The sequence below is a fragment of the Pseudopodoces humilis genome, chromosome 6, assembly GCF_049639895.1.
Source record: "Pseudopodoces humilis isolate 2021_Gansu_Grassland_sample_001 chromosome 6, ASM4963989v1, whole genome shotgun sequence".
Lineage (NCBI taxonomy): Eukaryota > Metazoa > Chordata > Aves > Passeriformes > Paridae > Pseudopodoces > Pseudopodoces humilis.
The window spans coordinates 67,990,444-68,004,183 of NC_142205.1; the positions used below are offsets into that span (position 1 = coordinate 67,990,444).

The 13,740-nt window shown below is 40.1% G+C and overlaps 1 long non-coding RNA gene across 1 annotated transcript; it reads left to right on the forward strand.

Moving 5' to 3' along the window:
• The first annotated feature begins 4,400 nt into the window (after nt 1–4,400).
• Nucleotides 4,401–9,876, forward strand: LOC148184219 (uncharacterized). Its single transcript, XR_015772793.1, has 4 exons — nt 4,401–4,561; nt 6,355–6,450; nt 8,039–8,138; nt 9,636–9,876. It is a non-coding gene; the product is annotated as an uncharacterized LOC148184219 (long non-coding RNA).
• The last annotated feature ends 3,864 nt before the right edge of the window (nt 9,877–13,740 follow it).

Below are 13,740 nucleotides of genomic sequence, written 5' to 3' on the forward strand. Positions count from 1 at the left end.
ATGCTTTCTGAAACGCTTACAGGGAGATTTAGCTGGGCAGGAGCTTTTGTGTGGGTGAGAGAATTGCTGTCTTGTGATGTAGTGTTAACACAGACAGCACTAATAAAGTGCAGGACTTGCCGGGTATTAAAAAATATATTGATATAAAGTAATATTTCTCTCCACTGCCATCTAGTGAAGTTATGATGCTCTGTGAAGGATTTGAGAGTCAGCTGAGCATTCTGGTAGTGAACTGTATCTTAGTGGCACAGAAAGTCCAGTTCCCTGCAGAGAGTCTGATATTCATCCCTGGGGTAACAGCAAACACTGCAAAATAAAGGAGGTACAGTAAATTTATTAATATAATTCTGCCAGTGCTTATGATGATACAGTGAAAGGATTTGTGTATGTTATCAGCATTACAGAAGTGATTGGCAACACCTAGATTCGAGTTGTAAAGAAAGCAAGCCCCAAAACCTCTGCAGGCCAGTGGAATGGTGTAAAATCAGGCATTGTTGGTAGAAAGCTCACAGATTCCCTGGGGTCCAGATCTGCTGCCTTCAGTCTGTAACCTCAAGCCTGCAGAGTGATGCCCACCAAAATCCTCAGTGAATTTTCAGCCTAGAACTTGAATAACACTTTTTAAAAAGAAATTCTTGAGTTTGTAAGCAATGCCAAGATTGTATTGGGCCAAACACGGAGGGTGTGCACTGACAGCAGTGCTGGGATGGGCACCAAGGGGCTCATGCTATGAGCACATTGCACCTCCCCATTTCTCTTCAGCTCAGTGGCATTGATTTTGCTTCAAGATCCTTGGCTATTTTTGTATCACACAAGTAGGTCAGCCCATTGCTTCCTGATAGTGGAAATAGCTGCAATAGGACATACAAATCTGAAATCATTATTCTCTTCATGTATCATTTAGTGAGCAAAATCTCTGTCCTAATACTCATGTGAAGTCATCTTAAAATCAGAAGCTGTTCTCAATGTAAGAGACTAAAAAAAAAGTTGAGAAAAAACATATTAGTACGATTTAGAAGAAGAAAAAAAATCAAGGAAAGTGCAAACCAGATCCCTTTGGCAGCTGAAATGTGTATTTCCATTGCCATAGCTGAGCAGTATCTCTGCACTCTGATTCATTTGCCATCTTTCCACTTCAGTTTCACAGGCATGATGGAACAGCCCAAAATCATACTGATCTGTAAACCTGTGCACTTCCCTGTGTGGCTGGAGCAGCAGTGTGGCAGTTTGCTTGTCTGTTGTTCACTTTCCTTCTACCAGACTTGCCACAGAATTTATTGGGCAACATTTAAAGGCAAATTATGTGAGTATCCCTCAGCTCTAACTGAATTATGAATTACCTTGGAACAGAAATGAAAAGTGAGTTTATGTTTTAACTTGGGGTTGGCTGCTAAAGTTTGTGCTTCCAGGTGGGAACTGTACAGTACAGACTTGCTGTATTTTCCAAAGCTGTGTTTAAAGAAATAAAACAAACTGGTCATCTGGCAAATAAAAGACAAATGCAGGGTGGAGTAAGTTTATTATTTATTTTGCAGCTAAGCCTTTTTAAGGTCTTTTATTGAATCGTGTCATAAATTGTAAATTACAGAACAAAATTTCTTAACTTTGCTAAAATGTGTGAGAAATCCATGAACCTTTGAAAGAGCTGAAGCTTGTAATTCTGAATGAGTTTGCTCTATTCAGTAATTGGAGCCATGTTTAAAGAAAAGGAAAATCCTTTATTTTACTGAAGAAAGGCTAAATAGAATTGAGTTGTAGCCACTACCCCCCAACCAAGCTGAGTGACTGAGAGAGTTGTTGTTTTACCTGTCTCTTCTAGGCTGGATATACGTTAAATAAATCTTCTACATAATCTTTAATCACAGTCTGCCCAGGCATATTTACAGAGTGCCAGGGCAGCCAGACAATGACCAATGCTGCTAATTATAAGTAAGAAAACAGTTTGGTTTATTGGCAACTTCAGCACTGGTTTTGGTTTTTTCTTTTCTTTTTTTTTTCTTTTTATTTTATTATTTCACTTTATTTGCAGCCAACTTGCATTTCAGCTTCTTTGTTCAAGGAATCCCCTTCCTAAGTTAGAAGCAATGACATTTGAACACTTAATTGCATAGTGCCATACTACTTACACTTCATCTTTATTGAAAAAAAACCAAAACAATTCTAAGCAGAAAAATTTAACCAGTGCATTTTCTTTTCTTAAGTTTCTTTCCAAGTGTTGCAAGGGAATGTCATAGAGAAAATTTGGTTCCTAAGCAGCCCTGTTATCAATGAGCAGCTAAGAAAATACATTAGGAACTTAGAGATATTAAATACATCAGGAAGAAGAAAAAAAAATTGATTATGATATTTCAACCAGAATTTTAATTCCTGGTTTTGACATTGCCAGGTAAGGTTGTAGTATTTAAAAGTTCTCTTTTGTTCTTTCCATGATTTTTTGTGTTGGACCTCACAGACTCCAAACATTTTCATATTTCCCCCAAAACCATCAGAGCTTGTGGATATCCCGGTGGGATGTAAATTGCCTTGATGTCCCAGGGTCAAAAGCAGCATGGCAGATGCAATGGCACATCCCCTTCGGAAAAACAACAAGAAAGAAAAGCTGCAGCAAATCCCCTCAGAGCAAGCTGGTGATGGATTGGGAGCAATAGAGGAGGGATAATCCAGGGCAGTTAGTTGAGACACAGGAAGGTTGGAGATGGATGACATCCCTACTTTTGCGCAGTGCTCCTTCCACACATACTATTAAATCCAGACTGGAAAGGGAAGATAAAATACTGTAGGATGTGCTGAATGTGGCTTTGCACTGACTTCCAGGGCTGTCATCATGTCATTGCAGTATTGTTTTTAATTGCATCCTGTAGAAATGTTGTGTTGAAAAGATAAATCAAGTTCATCAGGTATGTGGATATGCAGGACTACTGCAGTTGGATTTGATAAAGCAATAATAAAGTTTCTCATTGTGCCAGCAAGTTGAAGACTGTCCTATTTCCACAAGAGAAAAAAAAAAAGTTTCTAAAGAATGGGATGTCAAGAATAGTCTTTAAATAGTTTTCCAGTAAAAAAATATATGGATTTTACTTCTAGTCCAGAGTAACATATAGTATCTGAAGAAATGGCTTGTTTTGTCAAAGATATCAAAAGAGTTTTTTGTTGCTGAGTTGTTGATTTGATTTTTCTTAGAAGTCATCCTGGCTGTTATATCCTCTCTCCCTGCTTTCCAGTCAGGTAATAATTGCATTCCACCTTCTACACAGGGTTTCCATTTCATGTCAAAATGGTGCACATTAGAATAAAAACCCCGGGAGAAGGGAGAAAGATGTAAGTTACAAACACTGAAGGTGATGCTGTCACAGAGTCAGGCCCAATATCCACTTCAGCCCTAACCTAAAACCACCAAGAGTTAAAACTTGGGAAGAGTGCAAGTATTCTCAAGCAAATAGTGGTAAAAGAAAAGACTCTTAATGAAATTTATTTGCAGTCTAGCCTCTCATGGTGGACATTACTTAAAAAGTAATAAAAATCACTTCATATTTGTAGAGAAGAGCAGAACTCGTCAGCCACAGATTATTGTGCAAATTTATTTACAGTTTTAATTTTCTTTCCATTTGCTGAAAGAGTAGAATAATTAAGTAAAATCTTTTGAAAAAACAAATGGGAATTTTATTTTTTTTTTCCCAAGGAGAAGGCATAGAGATATTGCTAATAAGGCTGCATTCCTTTGATGTCAGACCTCATGCTGCATAAACTTTATGGACCCATCATTAGTCCTTGTCAACTCTCAGGGTCTTTTGGCTTGGGGCCAAACAATTGATATAGTGGAGAGCTTCCAGCTAAAATAACAGCCTCTGCATCTTTATCTTCCCATCCATCAGATTGTTGGTGGAAGATAGGGCTAATTTGTCACTCTACCCACTTGGAAAAGTTTGATAAATGGCTTAATTAGACTTTTTCTTCTTTTTTTTTTTAAGAAATCACGTTTCTTGAGAACTGGAGTTTGGGAAAACAAGGGCTAAGGATTGAATTAGAAAAGGAAAATATTTTTTCTTCAGTACAGATCACAGGAAACACAACCATTATACAATCTGGAGGAGAAGTGGAAAGAACACAGTTGTTTGGAAGGATTTTCAAGGACAAAAAAACCCAAACAACCCTAACACACAAGTGTTCTGTGGGCTGTGCAACTGCCCAAAGACTGTGGCAGACCAATCTCCACAAAAACATTCACTTGCAGAGTGCCTTTTTAAATATTTTTCCCCCCAAATTTCAGTTCCTTTGTGTTCAGAGCTCTAGAAGAGATAGCCAGGCACCCTTGTACCTAAAAGCACATCTGAGCAGAGAATCAACTAAGTCTGTGTGATGCTTTTCCTATCTTCCAGCAGGCCATCGACACTGAAGGGAGCTGTGCTTTCCAGGAGTGACTACACCACTCAAAGCCAGGACTTTGCTTCAAATCTCATCCCTCACTTTTGGGATAAAAAGGGGGCTGCTCCAAGGCCATGGATCAAGGACTGAGCAAGTCCAGGTCACAGTTTTGAATGTTCCTGCTCAGGACATGCTAAAGGTAAAAGGATGTTTTCATTTTCTTCTTTTCTTGAGGTAATTTTGTGACTTCTGAGTCAAACAACCTACATGGATTAAAATAATTGGTTGTGATGTTTTTCAAACTTTAAGCCAGAAAAAGAGAGAGAGAAGCTGAGTAACATTCTTCTCTTGATTGTTGTTTCCACCACTATGTTTGGATAATTATCCTTCTACTTTGCATAATTATGGCATGTATTCCTGCATGTGGATGTGTTGGTGACAGCTGCCAATCTTAACATGTTAGAGATGTCTGGGCTTTGTATTTCGAAGCATCATTTTATGTAACTATTTCATTTGGGTCACCGAGAGAATATATTTCTCCTTTCTCTAGTCTGGCATAAATTAGTAAAGCAAGAGACAAACTGCATCCTCCTTTTTTTGATAAACTGTCCAGAAATTGGATGTAATTCAGAAATAATTTTAAAACTCTTTAACCTCTGGGCAGAAATTTGTAATAGTAAGGAAGAGAGAAACATTTTTCAATTAAAAAGATTTAGAATCCCTTTCTCCGTAGAACACTAATCTGAAATGACACTGACGGGTAATAGGCCTGGTATTAGTGCTTCCCCAAGGAAATGTCTTATCTTTTGTACTAAATTAATTGTGTCTTTCTCACACATCCTAAAGCTGTCATTTTGGGCAGTTCTGTGTAAGGAAGCTCATGATTTAAAGTTTCTGAGAAGAAAAGCAAAACAAAAGTGTTTAAACAATAATGACCTCTTATGCCGCGATCTCCACAACCCGTTCTGAAGAGGATAGCCATTAACATTAAATCATTCCCATTCCTGGGAAAGTCATAGGGACAAGCTGTGGGAGCAGCCTCCGTGTGAGTCAAGTCCTGGAGGTGTGATGTGCAAGAGCACTGCAGCAAGTGACAGGATAAAGTGGGGATGGGTTGGGATAACACGGAGGTCTGGCAAGGACAACATTGCAGAGTTCTGCTGTCCAGCCTTCCACTTACCAGCAGAAATGATCCCTCCTGACTCCTTGGTGGCCTCTCCAAGACCAAGCAATCTCAGTGCAGATGCCACATGGGATGGGTGCTCTGTTCCTCCATGCCAAGGTCACAGAAACGGGACCTTGGTGACGCAGTGGCAGCTGGTGTGCCCCTGGCACAGCCTGCCAGGCTGGGTGGAGCTGGGGCTCTGGAAATGGCAGCGAGTGCTGGAACTGCTCCAGCCCACCTGGCAGGCCGTGCCAGGAGCACAGGTTCTTGGAAACCTGAGTGCAGATACCTCACAAGCACTGTGATCTGGAGTTTGTACCTTCCCTGCAGCACTTCTTGTGAGCTGCTGACAAGTCCCCAGAAGGCTTGTCTGGGCTGGCTTGGCTTGTTCTCCATTGCTGCCTTCACCCAGGCAAGAGGGCTGCCCTGGCCTCCAGCTCAGCAGGTGTTGTTTGCAGAGCCACTGTTGCCTCCTGTGCATCACCCTGCTGGTGGCATCAGATGCCAAATGCCCTCTGTTGACTTTGGGAGATTAGAGCTCTAAGGTTGTGCTTGTCACTCTGGGACATCTTTAATACAACAGGGAAAAAAGGATGTACAAAAGCTTCCATGAGCTGTGTAATGGTGATGGCTGTTCATGGACAGGATCTCCTCCCAAGACAGGAATTTCCCATATCCCTAATGAAGTGAAGATAAATTGTATTTACAGCTTTAGATCTTCACAAGGAAATCTGATTTATCTAATTGTAGAATCTAAAAGTTCAGCAAAGTGGCTGCACATTGGGGCATGAAAAGTGCACTTACAGGATTATTTTTTTGCATTGAAGAGAAATCAAGCATTTTCTTCTGTATAAAGAAATGTCTTGGACATGAAGAAGAAAAGGAATATGTTAATCCCTGTGTTACTGATTTGCTATTTTAAAGTAAGTGAATATATCCAATATGTTTTACTTTATTTTAAAAGTAAGAACTGTCAGAAATAAAACTCTCTAAGTCTAGAGTAATTCTTTTTGATTTAGAGCCAGTTGTGGTTATTAATATATTAAATGAATTCAATATGTTTTGAATTGCTTTGCCACTTGGTTTACTTGGAAACTAAAACCATTTGTAACAAAACAGACTGGTTCTAAGTCAGACCAGTGTAGAAGAGCATGTGAAACTAATGGTGCACTTCAGATCATCAAAAAACAGTCTTCTGGACTAGATAAAGGACAATTATTAGAAACCAAACCTAAAACTCTTCAGGTACTTGGCAAAGAAAAATAATTCTCTACCCTTCCATCTTACCATTTGTAATTTAAAAAAAAAACCATCTCAATTTAAAGGGAACTTAAGGGTCAGGATAAAATTCCTGCACACACTGAGCAGCCAGGAGAACTGGCAAGAGTGGACTGGAACTACCTTGAGGTTTTGCATTAAGTTTGCTGTAAATCCAGATATATATAGAGTTTTCAGCCTGTCTAAGTGTGTGTGGTGGGTGATCTCACGAGGTGTTGCTTCATTTATGGATTAGATGGTTCCCAAGAATTGAGGGAGACGAACTTGGTTTCTTCAAGCTGTCAGGTGTCCTTTTTTTTTTTCCCCCCAGTGGTTTACTACACCCAGAACAGGCTCAGATACTTCTTTTAAAAGCACACTTTTAATACCTTTTGCAAAATGATTGTAAATCTGCCATCAGTTTGCTTGTTTTTACATGTGACTTTAGAGGAAGCTGTTACATGTAAGTAGAGATGAATAAATAGCTCCTAACCTGTGCAAATCACTGTGCAGAAATCATCTCTTGCAGTTTCTCCTAGGACATGAAATGAAGCATGCTTTCAATACTTGACCTTACAGCAGGCTGAGTTTTATTCAAACCAAAGTCTTGAGAGTTTTATTTAGAGCCTGAGCTGAAATCTGTACTCTTAAACTCTTCATAAAATGCTTGGGAAAATTGAGTTTTCAATGCAGGTTTTCAAAATGATGCCTTCATTTTTATCCAGAGGAAAAGGTTAGACTAAACAGAAGTAAAGGGTCAGATGTATTGAAGTGTAAAAACCTGTACAAGTGCATCCCAGGTGGAGTTCAGTCATGAGCAAGGGATTCAGGATTTGATCATAGGGATGACCTGTGGATGGCTTAGCCATGGACCAGGCTCACTTCTGGGAAGAATAGGTGGAATCTACCCTGAAATGGAAAAATTGCCAACCTTCCACCCTCTCATGCCACGATGATGTTTGAATATCAGTTTTAGTTATGGGCAGCTCTAGCATTGGGATTTTTCAGATAAATGGGAATTTTGTCTAAGTACATGTGTATTGTTAATGGTTTGATCATTGGGCTGTTGTCAGAGGGGAGGAAAACAACACAATGAGTATTCAAAAACTTCAGTGCTTTCACCATCCCTCCAGGGAGGGTGACAGTAACAGATCTTGTAGCTCCTTTGACCAATAGATAAAATTTCCGCCTGAAATCTCTAGCCTGCTACATATTATTATAAATTAAATTAACTACATTTTCTTTTCAATACAGATTCCAGTTGTCCCTGGACTCACTAAGAATGTAAGAGGGAAACACAGTGATGAGGGGATATAAACCCAAGGGCCAGGACATAAAGCAGAGGATATGATATGTATGTACTCAAAATGGTTTATGTATGTTTGCTTTGATCTTTAAATGTAAACCTAATGCTTATCACAAATTAGTGATTGCTTGCCAGAACCAGATTAGCCTTGCACTCTAGCATCAAACTTGAGGCAATGAGAGCAGCATGAAAAACAGCTTGGCAAAATGAAAAATAGCTTCCAAGTTGTTTAATGCCTTGGACTTTCTTGGCTTTTCTTTGCCTGTAGAACCAGAGGTGAACATATCATCCTTTCAAATTGCTTTGATAAATCTCATTCCCTTAAGGATTAAACATCCCTGAACATTTTTATGCCTCATTGAGCTCTTTCAGAGAAACAAAAATTAATTCTTTAGCTCAACATTTATACTCATAAGACCTAATTTCCCTTGCCTGTAGTTATTGCAGCCGTGGCCATTTGTGCAGAGTGACCACACTATTACTCTCCTGCCTGCTTTGTGCACTTAGATTTTATGTACAGAGATTTTAGGTGGCTCTGACCAGTGGGAAATGACTCAGGAGTGTCCTGCAGGGTTGAGTTGGATGGGTAGATGTCAAACATGAATTTTGGATGCATTGGATGTGCATTCTGTGTGTCCAAAATCAGGCTTAACCACTAAGTACTTGACTTTGGGTATTTCAGCTGAATCCAGGCTAAGCTGCACACATAGAGACAAGAGTTAGCACCTCATAAATACTCACAAATATTTGCAAAGTCATTATTGGCACAGTTTGACTCAGCTCTCCTGAAGAAATTTGGCCTCCTGATTTATTCCTTTGGAGGGGACCTGGCAAAGGTGAACAGGGACAAAGCAGATGGGGTTTTAAGTGGCTACCCTGTGGCTCCTTGGAAGGATATCTTGACCAGCCACAGTCCTTTTGGTTATCCACCCCTCAGTCCTTGCAAAACGATTTTCTAAGGTGGCTGAGGTAAAAAAGTAAGAATTTTGTGAACAGCTCAGGTTTTATATGATGAGAGTTGCTGTGAGATGGCTGATCTGAAGCTATTCTCCATTATTCCTGTTTGCCTTTGTGACAGCCAGCTAAATCAAACCTGTATATTTGCACAAGGAGCATTCCAATAAACAGTTCAGGTGCAGTATTTCATATGTGTGTAGCAGCTTAGAGCAGGGAAACAGGTGACAAAGTGTATGAAGGTGATACAGACTATGTAGAAGGTGACTTTTTGTCCCAGCAAACCTTCGTTAAAGAAATCAGTGCTCAGGAGGAAGGAAGGAATGATCCATCCCAGCTCAGACAAAGCCTGAAGCACCTATAAATTAGTTTAATTATTCATCTTTTCCTGTTTAATCTTAAATTACATATCTTGGTAATGTTGCAGTTTGAAAGAGTGAGATGGCTCACCAGGAAATCTGACCAAAAAAAAAATAAAATCAAGTGAACAAGAAGAAAAGCACATTTTCTACTTCAGATACTGACTGTTTTAGAATGAATAAGACTTTAAAAAGGCTATCTCCTTTTTTCTTTCCTGTGTCACATAAACAGATGAGGAATTCTCTGCTTGAGGAACAAGGCTTTCTATGTGATGCAGTACTGAAGTGCTGAGGTGCAACAGAGTCCACAGATGAGAGATACATCCCCTTTGCCTTTTACATCAGACCTGCTGTTTGGCTGCCAAGCAGCCCTCCTGTGATCAGACAAATAAAATTACACCCTCATTTCCTTTAGTGACAGGGAAACTGCTAAAGGAGGTCTCTGCCACACTCAGGTTAATAGAGATGATCATCCAAATGTACAGATGTTTGTTCCAGTCTCCTCTAGTGAAGGAGCTGGGTTTCTATGATTGTGCTGTTGTGACATTTCCAGTACTCTGGACAGGGCAGGATCCATGCAAAAATGCTCTTCCTTGCACTGCAGAATTAGCTCTGGCAAGGAGTGCAAAAGAGGTGGAAAATTTAAAGTAGTCTGCATTTTTTATTTTTTTTTTCCCCAAGTGGCATGGTTTGGGGATTAAAATAAGAAGTTTACATCATCTGCTATTCTGTTCAAATGAATATATGCATTTCTAACTTGTGTTATATTTTTGCATAGTATGGATCTAATAAATAATTTGCAAACAGATAAATAATTCCAAATCAAGTTAGGCAGAGGTGACCCATAATACTCGAGTGCTTTCATATACTGGCTCCCTATTAGATTTCATGTAGTTATTTTAGAATTTAACAGTGCCAGTGACCTTATGTTTGTACTTAAGAGTTATTCCCTCAAACTTTAGAGTTATTTATTTTGACTAAAATTAATTCAATCACGTTTCTTTTCCATCTATAATCGGCTCCATGTATTCTATAGTAAAACTGACCTCCTAAACCTTCCCAGGTAAAAACCAGCTAACCAAAACAAACTAAGAGCAAGTAAAGGTGATTTCAATAATAGAGTTCTGGCTCTTTAATTCTTTTGCTTTCAGAATTATATTCTTGGTATTACTTAAAAAAATTGAACAAAATACTAACCAAGTTGAAAAAGTTCAGCAAAAGCAAAACTTAAGAGCAAACAGGCTATTGAAAGCTCCATATCTCAAATGGTTCAAGTGTCCTTTAAGAAACGTGGTTCTAGTGTTCACATATATTAGCCCCCCTATTATAACTATATTTTGGTGAGAAAAAAACCACTAAATCACCATTTGGGAGCTGTATTTCCTCAGGTAACATTGGTAAGGCCCTTAAAATTCCTCCTGCTTAAGCCAATGTAATCTTGTGAAATCTGCTGGCTACCATGAAGCATTTATGAAAATGTGGTGCCTGCACAGGCCTTTGTGTGGTGAATGCCAAGAGCACCACCATGTACAGGACATATTTTTAATACTGAGGAAAATGGAAAATAAACAAGCTCAGCCAGATTTGTGCCCCAGGCTTGGAAGGTGAACGCTGACAATCTCTCTTGGCTACGTCCAGCAGTGGAGGACGGGGATGTCAAGAAGTGCAGAGGCTGTAAGTGGCTTCTGTGTGCCCCTGGCTGCCCTCGTGTCTGGCAGTCATCTTCCTGCCTCTTCTGTGTGGTAAGAAAGGATAAAATTCCAATTTAACAGAGAAAACTGAGTTTCAGATAGACCAGCACTTCCCTCCCCCGTGGTGGAGGAGGCAGCACCAAGGAGTGAGTGATTCCACCCACAGCCCAGCCTTATCTGTCTGTTCCTCTCCCTCCCCACTGGAGGCAGAGGGAGGTGGGATGGGAGGTTAAACCAGGTGCTTCTTTTTTACATGCTTAAATTAGGAAAAATGAATCTACCTTAGCTGACTTCCCCAGCAACATGCACAATTAACTATTCCATCTGCTGGTACCCTAATTACAGATACTGTAACAATGGCTTTTGTCCTGCTGTATGGCTATGGAAGGAAAAGACAAAGAAAATTAGGTTCAGCAGACACAAACAATAAGGGGGTGGGGTTTTGTGCTTAATTGTGGGTTTTTTTTAACCTGTGTAAAAAAAGCAATGGGTTCCGCTTGTCCTGGAATGTTATTCTCAACCAAGCCTAAGTTTTGAAAATTATAAGTTGTTTAGCTGTTTCTGTCTTCTAATTGCTTAATTTAGTTCAGTTGCAGCTCTAGAGTTCTTCATGAGTTATATAAGGAAAAAGAAATCTCTCAGCCCTGAATTGAAACCCCCTCCCTCAGTTCTGCTTCTCCTGTGGGCACTGGTACCATTTGTACCAGAGAAGTGATGAATGAAAATGTGATCCAGACTTCAGGACTGGTGACATCTCACACTGACAGTGCCCTGAGAGAACAGTAGGATAGGCTGGCACATTTACACTAAAATATTAAATTAAAATAACCAGAATAAATAGCTAAAAATGACACCATCTATTAATAAGGTATCACAAATCAATGACTGAAATTCCCACCTCCTTGAAAAGGAGAGGTTTTGTACTTGAGACACAATTAAATCATAGCTATCTTTTACACAGAATGAATTTTTACTGTTGAAATGAGTGCCTGGGCTCCAGGCACACTGCCACCAAGGAACAGGCATTCCTTAGTTCTCTGCTGGTGCTTCAGCTCTGTCTGGCCTAACAGACAGGATGGAGTCTGGCCTGAAAAGTTATCATTATAATGTCAACATAAATAGAATTACATTTTCTCCAGTAATGGAATTAGTGCCACGAGGAAACAAAGTCATTTCAGGTTTCTCCTGCTGTGTTTGCATGGGCTTGGGGTCTAACTGCCAACCAGGGAAATTCAGCCTTTGTGCTCAAATAATGCAATGCTGTGCTTTCCATTTCGAGATGAAATTACTGCTAGTGGGACTTCTGCCGTAGGAAAAGAATTTGTGTTGTTTTGGTAGTTGAGGCTGCTTTGTCTCACCACACAAAGATAGTTATTTTTACATGGCCATGCATACACAGTTGCACAGCTAGAGCTTACATGCATGCATGTGTGTTGGTTTGGGATGTCTTTTTAGGAACATTTGTGTGATGTGAATCATTGTCATTTTTATGGAGAAGGATATGGGCCTCCAAGGAACCTATTCCCTGAGTGCACTCATTTTCTAAGCTTCTGGAGGTGGGTGAGGGATCTCAGCAGTAAGCCCTGGGATGCTGCTGCCTCCATCTCCTTACTGCAGACCCAGGCAGGCCATGCTAAGGATTTCCCGACAGATCATGTTCCCACACTTTTCCTGGTGAAAGCAAGGATTGGATATAGGAAAGGGGAAGGACTTGGTTAACTGTAGACTTTTATTCTGTGTTTTAATGTACCAGTCAATAGGGGAATGGATAAATGAATCACTAGAGATTCCTGGAGCATTTCTTGTGTATCAGGAGGTTGTTTTTTCCCTCAGCATTACAGAACACACAGGATTAGCTTAGAGTGATGGTGAAGAGCTAATTCTCCCTATAATTGTGCCTCCTGTGCCAATATTGTAGTCTTCCCAAAAACGGTCTCAAATGAGATAAAATCAACAAACTGAAGCCAATTTCTCTTACTCATACCCTTAAGCCTTTTTTCAAAGAAATCTGAAATTATTCTGCAGGATAAGTATTCCAGCTGCTGCTTCAGTGGTGTCCAACTGCAGTGATTTAGAGCACAGCCTCCATGAAAGCAACGGGAAATTTGTGCTCAGTCTCGCTTGGCCAGCTGGATTCCAAGTGCAAATCAAGCCCTGGTGCTGCTCTTATTCAGGGATAACAGTACAAATAGGGTGAGGGTAGGCTGGAATTTTAGGTAAGATCAGAAGGGCCCTTCTGAAGCAAATTTCCTGATTTCTCCTACTTACCATGCTTTTTCCCTTGCACCTCAGGTCAGAGTGTAGGAACTGGGCTTTTGGATGGAACCAACATCAGAGAGGTACTCCAGGAGGAAGCTTCCTAAGCTCCAGGCAGTCAAGACTGGAAATTCAGCAGTCAAGATTGTGGAAAATTCAGCCACATGTATAGGGGATGTGGGGTTCCTACTACCAGCTGTGCTTCTGCTCCTGTTTAGCTTTCCCAGTGTAGGTAGAGCCATCTGACACCCAGGTAAAATACCAGTGCATCACAGACTCTCATTTTGAGGAAATTGGAAATTTAAATAAGTAGTAGAAACCTTAAAATAATACAGTGCTCATCCCAAGTGAGGCTTTCATCTTACCAGCAGTTTCTTTCTTCCCCTCCTC